Below are 11,277 nucleotides of genomic sequence, written 5' to 3' on the forward strand. Positions count from 1 at the left end.
CTTTCAAATCTTTGGAAGTATATACTTAGCAGGGGAATTGCTGGACCACAGATACCTCTTTTTTTGAGAAGTTTTTATTGCAGAAAATTTCTTTTTTTTTTTAAGATTTTATTTATTTATTTGACAGAGAGAGACACAGCGAGAGAGGGAACACAAGCAGGGGGAGTGGGAGAGGGAGAAGCAGGCTTCCCGTGGAGCAGGGAGCCCGATGCGGGGCTCGATCCCAGGACCCTGGGATCATGACCTGAGCCGAAGGCAGATGCTTAACAACTGAGCCACCCAGGCGCCCCTATTACAGAAAATTTCTAACTTGCACAGAAGTAGAGAAGACAGTATAAGTAGCCCTACGTACCTCTCACCCAGCGTCAACCATTACTGACCGGTGACCAATCCTGTTGCATCCATACCGTCTACACCCTTCACCACTGGAGTCCTTTGAAGCAAATCCCAGACACTATATTATTACATTTATAAATGTTTCAGAGTCTACGTAGAGCAGAAATGATCTAGATATTTCTTAGCAAGTAAGGTACATTGTGAGTGCTTAATTACTAAACACCAAAATGGGTAAATACACATTGAATATTCATCGTTGGTTGGAACTGTTCAAAGTGGCAGCCTTTTAAAGAAATGTTTTATCATTAAAAACTCTCGAACATACTACAAACTAGAGAAAATTGAACAATGAACTCCTATGTGCCCATCACCCAGCTTCAACAGCCATCAATAACAAAATGGTACTCCTTTTAAAAATGTAGGCATTAGGTTGTTCAAATGATATTCTGACACTTTATTCCTCTGGAGGAGAGAACAGGGACTGAGAAGGGGCCAACAGCAGGAAGAACCCTTTCGATTCTGGGGAAAGGTTTATTACTCACACCTAAAAGCACATATTTTTAAATGACTGAATCTTTGCTACAATTGCTCATAAGTATCAGTCTGATTTCTCAGCCACAATGTGACTTGTGGTTTTTCTGAGCTTACTTGTCTTTCCTCCCTGGCCTAAATCTAGGTGACTTTCACCTTTCCCTACCTAGATGGTTATTTACAGAAAGAACAAGGTGACATTTAAATAAATGCAATGGCTCAGATGTTATTTCTCCTTTTACCATAAGCACAGAAAATGTGTGGTCAAGAATCGATTCGGTATATCTAACTTTTTATTTAATGAGGAATTTGTATAACTTTAAAAACAGTTGCATTTTGTGGTTAACTTTATAAATGAGTGTATCACTAAGCTTTTTTTGCATAATAAATCACCCCCAAAGTTGAGTGACTTAAAACAAGATCTACCAAGATAGAAGGATTTTCCTTATTAGATATCAAAATTTAGTATATGTCATTGATTCTAAGACACATTTTATGGCCCTTGAAATAAGACTGCACAGATCTAATTCTTTATGTATTACTCTTCACCAGGCATTAGAACATATTTGTGCTTTACAATTAGACTGCACAGATCTAATTCATTATGTATTACTCTTCACCAGGCATTAGTCAGAACATATTTGTGCTTTACAAACCTGAGCTTGGTCACGGCTGTTCACATTATCATCACTATTCAGCTGGAGAGTGAGCACTGTTATATGCATGTGTGAATTGATCTTCAGAAAGATTATACTATATTTCAGCATGAAAATGAGGTGCTGAAACAGATCAGTTGGATAGAAAATTGGTATCAAGGAATTGGTGAAGAATTGACCTTGATTAGGTAGCTATTTCTTTGTAGAGCTGTGCTGTATGGGACCTGAGAAAAAAATTAGATGACACTGTGTTATATTTTGTAATGAAATGCATGCAAAATAATTACTGATCACATACTTAGAAGGGGTAACAGAAGCTCGACTAAAAAAATCCTCTAACAAATAGTTGAGCACTCCCTTAAGAAGGGGTGCATCTTTAGTGCTCTTGAGAGCTGACAGAAATTCCACTGGGTCAAGAAGCTGTAAATTAGTTTCCCCGAGATAAAGAAGAATTCCAATGGCAGACTGTACAGGAATGATAGATAGCATCACAAAGTTATCAGGGATGTGGGTTTGTTTTATTTTGCTGTTCTTCCATCTTTGGCACCTGACTCTTCCTTCATGGTATAATATAGCAGCTTCAGATCCAGAGATCACATCCATATTCCAGCTAGCTGATTGGAAGGAACAATGAAGAGAGAAAAAAGGGCAGGTGCAGATGACTTTCTAGAGACTTTCTCAAAAGTTGCCACACAATATTTATTCTATTTCACTGATCAGAACATAGTCATAGAGCCAATCCTAGGAAGCCATTTCTTCCTACTTGTAAGGAACAGTAGTTTGTGGATTTGTTCATGTCTTCTTATAATTCTATCAGTTTCATATTCTGTACTCAAGTTGTTGAGTATTCTTCTTTATTACCATTAATGCTTTTGTTTTTTAAATTTTTCTGCCATAAGAAGCTTTCTTTTAGTTAGTATTTGCTTACTATATAGTTTTCCATTCTTCTATTTTCAACTTTTCTAGTGGTGGTGTTTTAGATGTATCTGTTGTAAGTATAATTATACTTTGAAGACCCAACTCATTATCTCTGTCTTTAATAGGAAATTTTATTTTTTAAAGATTTTATTTATTTGAGAGAGAGAGAGGACAAAGGGGGGTGTGGAGAGAGGGGGAGAAGCAGACTCCCCACTGAACAGGGAGCCCAATGCGGGGCTCAATCCGGGGACCCTGAGATCATGACCTGAGCCATAGACAGCCGCTTACCTGACTGAGACACCCAGGTGCCCCAGGAGGTCATTTTAAATACACTTACATTTTTTGTACTTGTTGATTCATTTTTACTTGCTTTTACCATTATGCTGTGTATTTTCCCTTTAACATCCTTTTCTTATTTTTTCCTCTATTCTAGACTGATGAACTGATAAAATTTTCTATATTTTCCCTTTCTTTCTCCCTCTGCTGGTTTGTACACTATATTTGCATTTCTGTACTTTTAATATTACTGTCAATGCCATCCAGCTTTTTTCCACAAATATTGGAAGTTACTCAATATTTCTGTTACTCCAGGACTTGAAAAAAAATGTCACCACAATTTGCACATAGTAATTCTTCACCCATCTCCCACCCCTTCATGTTATCATTGACATGAATTTAAATGTGCCATTTCATCAAACAAAAAAATCGCTGTACTTTATAACAAATAAGGATGTAATATATGTAACAATGGTAACACAAAGGGGAGAGATGGAACTATATTTAAACAGAGTCGCTGTATTTTAGCAGAATTAAGTCAGTATCAATTGGAAGCAGATTGTTTTAAGTTAAAGATGCATATCACAATTCCTAGAGCAACCACCAAAACAAAATCTCAAAACTCAAAAATACACGCAAAATCAAAAGAGGGTGCCAAAGACACAAGCAACGAAAAAAAATAGATAACCTGGAAATCGTGAAAATTTAAAATGTGCTTCAAAAGATACCAATAAGAAAGGGAAAAGACACCCCCTGAATGGGAGAAACTGTGTACAAATCTTGTATTTGATCAGGGACTTGTGTATAGACTATATGAAGAATTTTTACAACTCCGCAATAAAAAGACAAAGAGCCCAATTTAAAATGAGCAAAAGATCTGAAAAGAGGGTTCTCCAAAGAAGATGTAACAGTGGCCAAATAAAAGCATAAAAAGATGTTCCAGGGCGCCTGGGTGGCTCAGTCGGTTAAGCGACTGCCTTCGGCTCAGGTCATGATCCTGGAGTCCCGGGATCGAGTCCCGCATCGGGCTCCCTGCTCAGCGGGGGGTCTGCTTCTCCCTCTGACCCTCCTCCCTCTCATGCTCTCCGTATCTCATTCTCTCTGTCTCAAATAAATAAATAAAATCTTTAAAAAAAAAAAAAAGATGTTCCATATCATAGGGATGTATGGAGTTTGTGAATTGCTATATTGTACACCTGAAACTAACACTGTATGTTAACTACACTGGAATTAAAATCAAATAATAATTTAAAAATAAACATGAAGAACACTTAAAAAAATGCTCAATATCATTACTTATTAGGGAAATGCAAATCAAAACCACAATGAGATCCTACATCACATCCACTAGGATGGCTAGAATTTAAAAGATAGACAATAACAAGTGTTGACAAGAATATAGAGATATTGGAACCCTCATACACTGCTAGTAGAGTATAAAATGGTACAGTTGCTTTGCCAAAAAGTCTGACAGTTCCTCAAAATGTGTAACATAGAGTTACCATAGCATCCAGCAATTCCACTTCTAGGTATATACCAAAGAGAAATTAAAACATATGTCCACTCAAAAACTTGTATACAAATCATAATAGCAGCATTATTCATGGTTGCCAAAGACTAAAAACAGTCCAAATGCCCATCAACTGATGAAGAGATAAATAAAATTTGGTATATCCATACAATAGATGTTATTTAGTAACAGAAAGGAATGAAGTATTGATTCATGCTACAACATTGTGCTTCGGAAACATTGTGCTAAGCAAAACATCCAGATACAAAGGACCACATAATGTATGATTCTATTTATTTAAAATGTCCAGAATAGGCAAATTTATAGAGACAGCCCCTTCTTCCATCTTCGTCTCTGGAAAACTCAGGCATACATGGCTGGATCTCCAACAATGACCTTGAAAATGGAAGCCAGGGCTAGGAAGGATGGTGAAGCCTCCTTCCAGATACCTTGGATCCACTGTACCAGCTCCAGAAGTGTGACTTTCCAGTTTCTCTTACTCAAGAGGGGAGAAAATTCTGTTTAGATCACTGTTATTTTGAATTTTCTGTTATATGCAACTGAATCTCATCTTCACTGATAAAGTAACTACTGAGGCAATGATGGGAGGGAATGTATGAAGGGATGTGGTTAAGAGAGTCACACCCTCAATACCAATAAGAGGTCACCAGACAGATACTGTCAAAAATAGATAAGTCAAGAAATAACAATATAACCACACTATTTAAAAATGGAGAGGAGGGGCGCCTGGGTGGCTCAGTCGTTAAGCGTCTGCCTTAGGTTCAGGTCATGATCCCAGGGTCCTGGGACTGAGCCCCCATCGGGCTCCCTGCTCTGCAGGAAGCCTGCTTCTCCCTCTTCTACTCCCCCTGCTTGTGTTCCCTCTCTCGCTGTGTCTCTCTCTGTCAAATAAATAAAATCTTTAAATAGATAGATGATAGAGAGAGAGAGAGAGAGAGATAAAAATGGAGAGGAGTTAAAAAAAAACAAAAACACAGCTAAATGAGTTTCAAAGCCATTGCCTCAGAGAGTGGAACTGGGGAATGTGGCAGGTGAGGCAGGTACTACTTCATTTTGCTACAGATTTTTAATAAAATATTTGGGTTTTTTGATTATATATATGTATTACTTTGATAACAATCAAAATTCATTCCTTTAAAAAAAAAAATAAGCAAATCAAGCACAAAACAATTTCCCTAGGAATCTCAGCACTCAGAATTTAGGGCAGAAAATCTGAGCCTTTTCTCCCACAACTTAAGACCAGTTAAAAATTCTGACTCTGATCCCACTTTTAATCACCAACTACGATTCTGCACCCAATTCTAACGTGTATGGGGGTTCCCACACCACCACGCAATTCTCAGGTACCAACTGGGAACCTAACAATTCAACTCAACTCTGACACTGTCTACCTGGAAATAGCATCGGACTCACAGGTGAAAGGCTCGGTTCTACAAGACTGCCCCCTCCCTGCCCACTTCAGATGCCAATCACAAATCCTGGTTGTCACCTCTGATTCTGACCCACGTCTATAAATGGAGCTCCACTGTGGGATTGGATTAATCTGCAAGCAGCTCATAGAACTCAGAGAAACATTTTACTTACCAGATTACTTGTTTATTCTAAAAGGATATAACTCACATAATAAAATAAAATTAAAAAAATAAAATTAAAGGATATAACTCAGAAACAGCCCAAGGGAAGAGATGCACGGGGCAAAGTAGGGAGAAAGGGCGTGGAGCATCCAAGCTCTCTCTGAGCACACTACTCTCCCCGCACCTCCACGTGTTCACCAACCCAGAAGCTCTCTGAAACCCTCTTTTTCTGCTTTTGGTTTTTTGGGGTTTTGTTGGTATTGTCATTGTGGTTTTATGGAAGCTTCTTTACATAGGCACAATTGATTAAATCATTGGCCATCGGTGATCAGTTTATTAACAAAAGACTTTCATGGCTCTGTCGCTCTCATTACTTAGGAAATTAAGGAGCTTAGCTAGAAACAGTGGATAAAGACCAAAGATGTTTCTTTTTTTAAAAGATTCTTAAAAATTTATTTATTTGAGAGAGAGAGAACATGAGCTGGAGGAGGGGCAGAGGGAGAAAGAGAAGCAGGCTAGTTGAGCAGGGAGCCCGATGCCGGACTCAATCCCAGGACCCTAAGATCATGACCCGAGCCAAAGGCAGACGCTCAACTGACTGAGCCACCCAGTCACCCCTATATTTCTTATTATAAATCACATTATCACACCAATTCTCTTAGTTCCTGTCCTTGCTGTGTACCTGGCTATTCCCTGATAGAAGGACAATCAGAAGGGCTGTCTACCATTTAAGGGTGACACACTCCCTGTTCCCAGAAACTTGATGTCTCAAACATTGAGGACTGCTTCAATTTAACTATATCTCACCACAACATAATATCCCCAATATTGGTACAAGTATTCAGTACAAAATGTATTGGGGGTGTCATTTCCTTATGCAAGATCTCCAAATTTTCTCCTCATTCTCTTTTGCTCCTGGAAAATTTTAAGGGAAGAAAATGAAGTAATGTATCTTTTCCTGTTATGAATTTACTGAATCCGTCCTTATGCCCAGTGCAGGAGCTAAAATGGAAGATAAAAAAAAGGAATGGTTATTCCTTTTTTCAAAGAGCTTAGAGCCTAGAGGAGGAGAAATACTATTCAAAGGGCAGTAATCAACATTTTTAGCGATGTGATAAATGATTTGCTAGTGGGAAAGCAAAACTGCTGTGGGAACCCACAGTGTGGCTGCCTAACCCAGCCTTGGAAGGATTCCCAGAGCAAGCAAAATTTAAGATAATACCTAAGGCAAAAAAGAACAGCACTAGTAGGAGTGGTTGAGCTCCTGAGGAGGACTGATTATATTGAAAGAGGCAGTGGGGGCACCTGGGTGGCTCAGTCGTTAAACGTCTGCCTTCAGCTCGGGTCATGATCCTGGAGTCTTGAGATCGAGTCCCACATCGGGCTCCCTGCTCAGTGGAGAGTCTACTTCCCCCTCTCACCCTCACCCTACTTGTGCTCTCTCTCTCTCAAATAAATAAATAAAATCTTTAAAAAAAAAAAAAGAGTAAGTGGGAATCTGAGGACTTGGAGATGTCCTTTAGTTTAAGAAGAGCTGAGGGGAGACAGAAAGACAGAGCCAGAGATAGAGAGACACAGAGAGAGAAGTCTGGAACACTGGAGAGAAGTAGCTCTTCTGCTGACAAGAAGGCAATGAAAAGATCTTGCTACTTGACAAATGTTTTAGAGGAAATTTCCATGAATAGAGCACCTGGTGGTCTCTGCCCTACTCCGTTGGAATGCTCTAAACCTGAAGTTTCCCTACCCCCTCCTAGTATTTGCCTTCCGAACTCCCAGCATCTATGATTTTCTCATTGCCTGCAGATGCGCACATGGTGTGTAGGAAGTATACTCAGCCTGGGTCTGGGCATGAAAAAGTGGGTGTCAGGAGGAAGGCACTGGAACAAAGGGTTGAGGCAAGAGGCCTGACCACGGAGCACACCTAGAAGACGTCTGAGGAATGCTAGACTACACCAGCAGCCCTGAGCAATCTGAGACTCTGCTCCTCCGCCCTGCAATTTCCTACCTCCAGCCACCATAGCTTCAGTGGGAATAGAGAGGAGGATATGCTTGTTGATGGATCCATCAACTCTCATCTACTGTTAGGCTGCTACTTGAGAGTCACTGTGTGGGGAACCCAGAGGCTACCTCCGTGTGAACCCTTGGCTAAGGGGTAGCCCGGAAGTCACAGTAAAAGGAAGGGAGCAGAAGCTCCCGCCTCAGGGTCCTTCCCTCTCTCCTCTTCAGGCCATGTCTCCTCGACCCTGCTCCTCTCTTTCATCCTTCCGTCCTTTAGTTAGCATTTCCCTGTCACACTGTAGAGCACGCTTTAGGCTATGAAGTCACTAAGACACCATCTTTTTTTTTTATTATTGTTATGTTAATCCCCATACATTACTTCATCGGTTTTAGATGAAGTGTTCCATGATTCATTGTTTGTGCACAACACCCAGTGCTCCATGCAGAATGTGCCCTCCTCAATACCCACCACCAGGCTAACCTATCCTCCCACCCCCCTCCCCTCTAGAACCCTCAGTTTGTTTTTCAGAGTCCATCGTCTCTCATGGTTCGCACTAAGACACCATCTTACCCATATCCAACATCCGGGGCTTAAAAATCACTCAATAAATCCACTCAGGGTATGTGAATCAATGCACTTGATCCTGTTCGCTCTCAGGAGGGGCTGAATTTCTAATGGTGTTGCCTGCAACTTGCAGGCCCCTTCCTTTGGAAATGGGCATGAACAGAGAAGTGGGCCAAAAAGCGCACACAAAGCTTGAGGGTCGTTTTCATAGAGCGCCTCAGAAACGTGCAACCCTGTGGTACCTTTGGATGCCAACGAGCTGACACTGCAGCCCTCGCCTAGGACATGCAGAATGGAACCTACTGGTCAACTCGGGACCAATCTTTAGTCTCAGGTCTTTGCCAATAACCCAGCCCTGTCCATGGCCCCCTTGCCCACACATGTGAACAGGGCAGACTTGGTCTCTGCCTTCACAGAATTCCATCCTTTAAGTTTGTCAGGAGATTCAACTGTTTAAACTTAAGGTCTCTGTAGTGGGGCAGGGTATTTCAAGCAACCAGGTAACGGTTTTTGACCTAGGCTCCTTCCTATGGCTTTCTTGTTTCTTGGACTTTCTCTCAGGGATTACTCGGGGAAACCAGACCAAACAAGCATCTATCTTTGTGGTGCTGCAGCCAGCCATTCTCTTTCCCGACACCGTCACCTTTCTCTATTTTAAAATATAATTATCCAGGGGCGCCTGGGTGGCTCAGTCGTTAAGCGTCTGCCTTCGGCTCAGGTCATGATCTCGGGGTCCTGGGATCGAGCCCCGCATCGGGCTCCCTGCTCAGCCAGGAGCCTGCTTCTCCCTCTCCACTCCCCCTGCTTGTGTTCCCTCTCTTGCTGTGTCTCTCTCTGTCAAATAAATAAAATCTTTAAGAAATGATTACTACAGGGGCGCCTGGGTGGCTCAGTCATTAAGCGTCTGCCTTCGGCTCAGGTCAGGATCCCAGGGTCCTGGGATCGAGCCCCACATCGGGCTCCCTGCTCAGCCAGGAGCCTGCTTCTCCCTCTTCCACTCCCCCTGCTTGTGTTTCCTCTCTAGCTGTCTCTCTCTCTGTGTCAAATAAATAAATCTTTAAAAAATAAATAAATAAAATAAAATAAAATATAATTATCCAGGGGCGACTGGGCGGCTCAGTTAAGCGTCTGACTCTTGATTTCAGCTCAGGTCACTATCTCAGGGTCATGAGATTGAGCCCCGTGTCCGGCACTTCACTGGGCGTGGAGTCTGCTTAAGATTCTCTCTCTCTCTCTCCCTCTGCCCCTCCCCGCCCTCTCTCCCTAAATTAAAAAAAAAAAAAAAAAGCATAATTATCCAGAGTCTTGGAAGTACCTTGGTATACTCATTTAGAGACCTATGTGCAACTGTGTCTGATTGTATTTTCCCAAAGCCATCACAGCAAAATTTCCAGTCTCCCATTCTTCCAGAACCTGGGCTCTCTTCATCCAAAGGCAGATTCTATTGAGTCTCTCTCTGAACTTGACCAGGACCGATGACTGCTTAGGTGAATAGAATGTGGTAGAAATAATGATTGCCGACTTGTGAGGCTAGGTCAGAGGAGAAGTCATTTCCTCCTGGATCCCTCTTCTGGAGTGTGAGCCTTCGGAACTCAGCCACCATGCCGTGAGGAAGTCCACACCAACTCTCCGAGAAACCACGTGGGAAAGCAGAAACGGAGAAGAGCTGAAACTCCAGACAACAGCCAGCATCAACTGCTAGATGTGTGTGAGTGAGCTCTCAGGAGAGTCCAGCCACCAGCCTCCAAGGCCTCCAGCGGAGGCCCCAAACATTGGTTATAATCTTAAACTGCTCAAGTCTACAGAGCTGGGCGAAGGTGGGGCCCACACTCTAGCTGCAAAACCCTCTGCCACTTTACAAGAGCGGGTACTCTGTGCAATGAAGTCAGAGAGTTTCATTGGTTTCTCTCAGAAGCTCTTGGAAAATGCAAAAAAAAATATATCCTTTTGGCCTCAAATCAAGAGCCTCTGGGGAAAAAGTCTCCAAGTGTACAAGAGAGAATTGTCTAGCAAACATAGACCCAGGGCTCCTGGCCGGAAGCCCAGCTGAGAAGGAATGTTCCCTGGGACCCTGAATACACCTCTCCAGCCCATATTATTTGGGTGAATATGCAGCTGACAAGATTTCAAGAAACAGGGGCGCCTGGGTGGCTCAGTTGGTTAAGCGACTGCCTTCGGCTCAGGTCATGATCCTGGAGTCCCGGGATCGAGTCCCGCATCGGGCTCCCTGCTCGGCAGGGAGTCTGCTTCTCCCTCTGACCCTCCTCCCTCTCATGCTCTCTGTCTCTCATTCTCTCTGTCTCAAATAAATAAATAAAATCTTTAAAAATAAAAAAATAAAAAGATTTCAAGAAACACGTGAACAGCAAAATTGCAGACCAGCGGTAGACTCAGGAGCGAAGAACAAAACTTGAGTGTTAGGTCTGTTACAGAAGCCTGGTGGGGAGCAGATTTCCTCGTGGCCCCATCACTGTCACCGTCCTTCATCAGTCAGGTTCCTATTCTTAATTTGCAGTATCTCAGTTGTCGCCAAAGAGAACTCTCAACTGGCTGAGTAATTACAGTGGCCCAGAATAGCATAGTTTGAAGCCAGGAAGAGCTAGACAGACGGCAGGCATTGTTAAATTGTTAAGTGAAACAGGGCCGGTAGGAGGGAGATTCTGAACACTGAGGATCCAAGGACCTGTCTGTAACAGCACCTTCCTTTTTACCTAGGGAAAAAGTTGGAATAGCCCGTTTGTTGCAAAAATAATGCTTTAGGGAAGGAGAAGCAAATTCAAAGTAGGGAGCTATTACACAGTGGCCAAAAAAAAAAAAAAAAGTTTTATCCATTTATTGTCTTTTATTCATTTTGCAAGATTAAAAAAAAAGGGAAATAGTTTTGTTGTCTTG

Source organism: Mirounga leonina, unplaced genomic scaffold (genome assembly GCF_011800145.1).
Source record: "Mirounga leonina isolate KUSES-001 unplaced genomic scaffold, KU_Mleo_1.0 Mir_224, whole genome shotgun sequence".
Taxonomy (NCBI): domain Eukaryota; kingdom Metazoa; phylum Chordata; class Mammalia; order Carnivora; family Phocidae; genus Mirounga; species Mirounga leonina.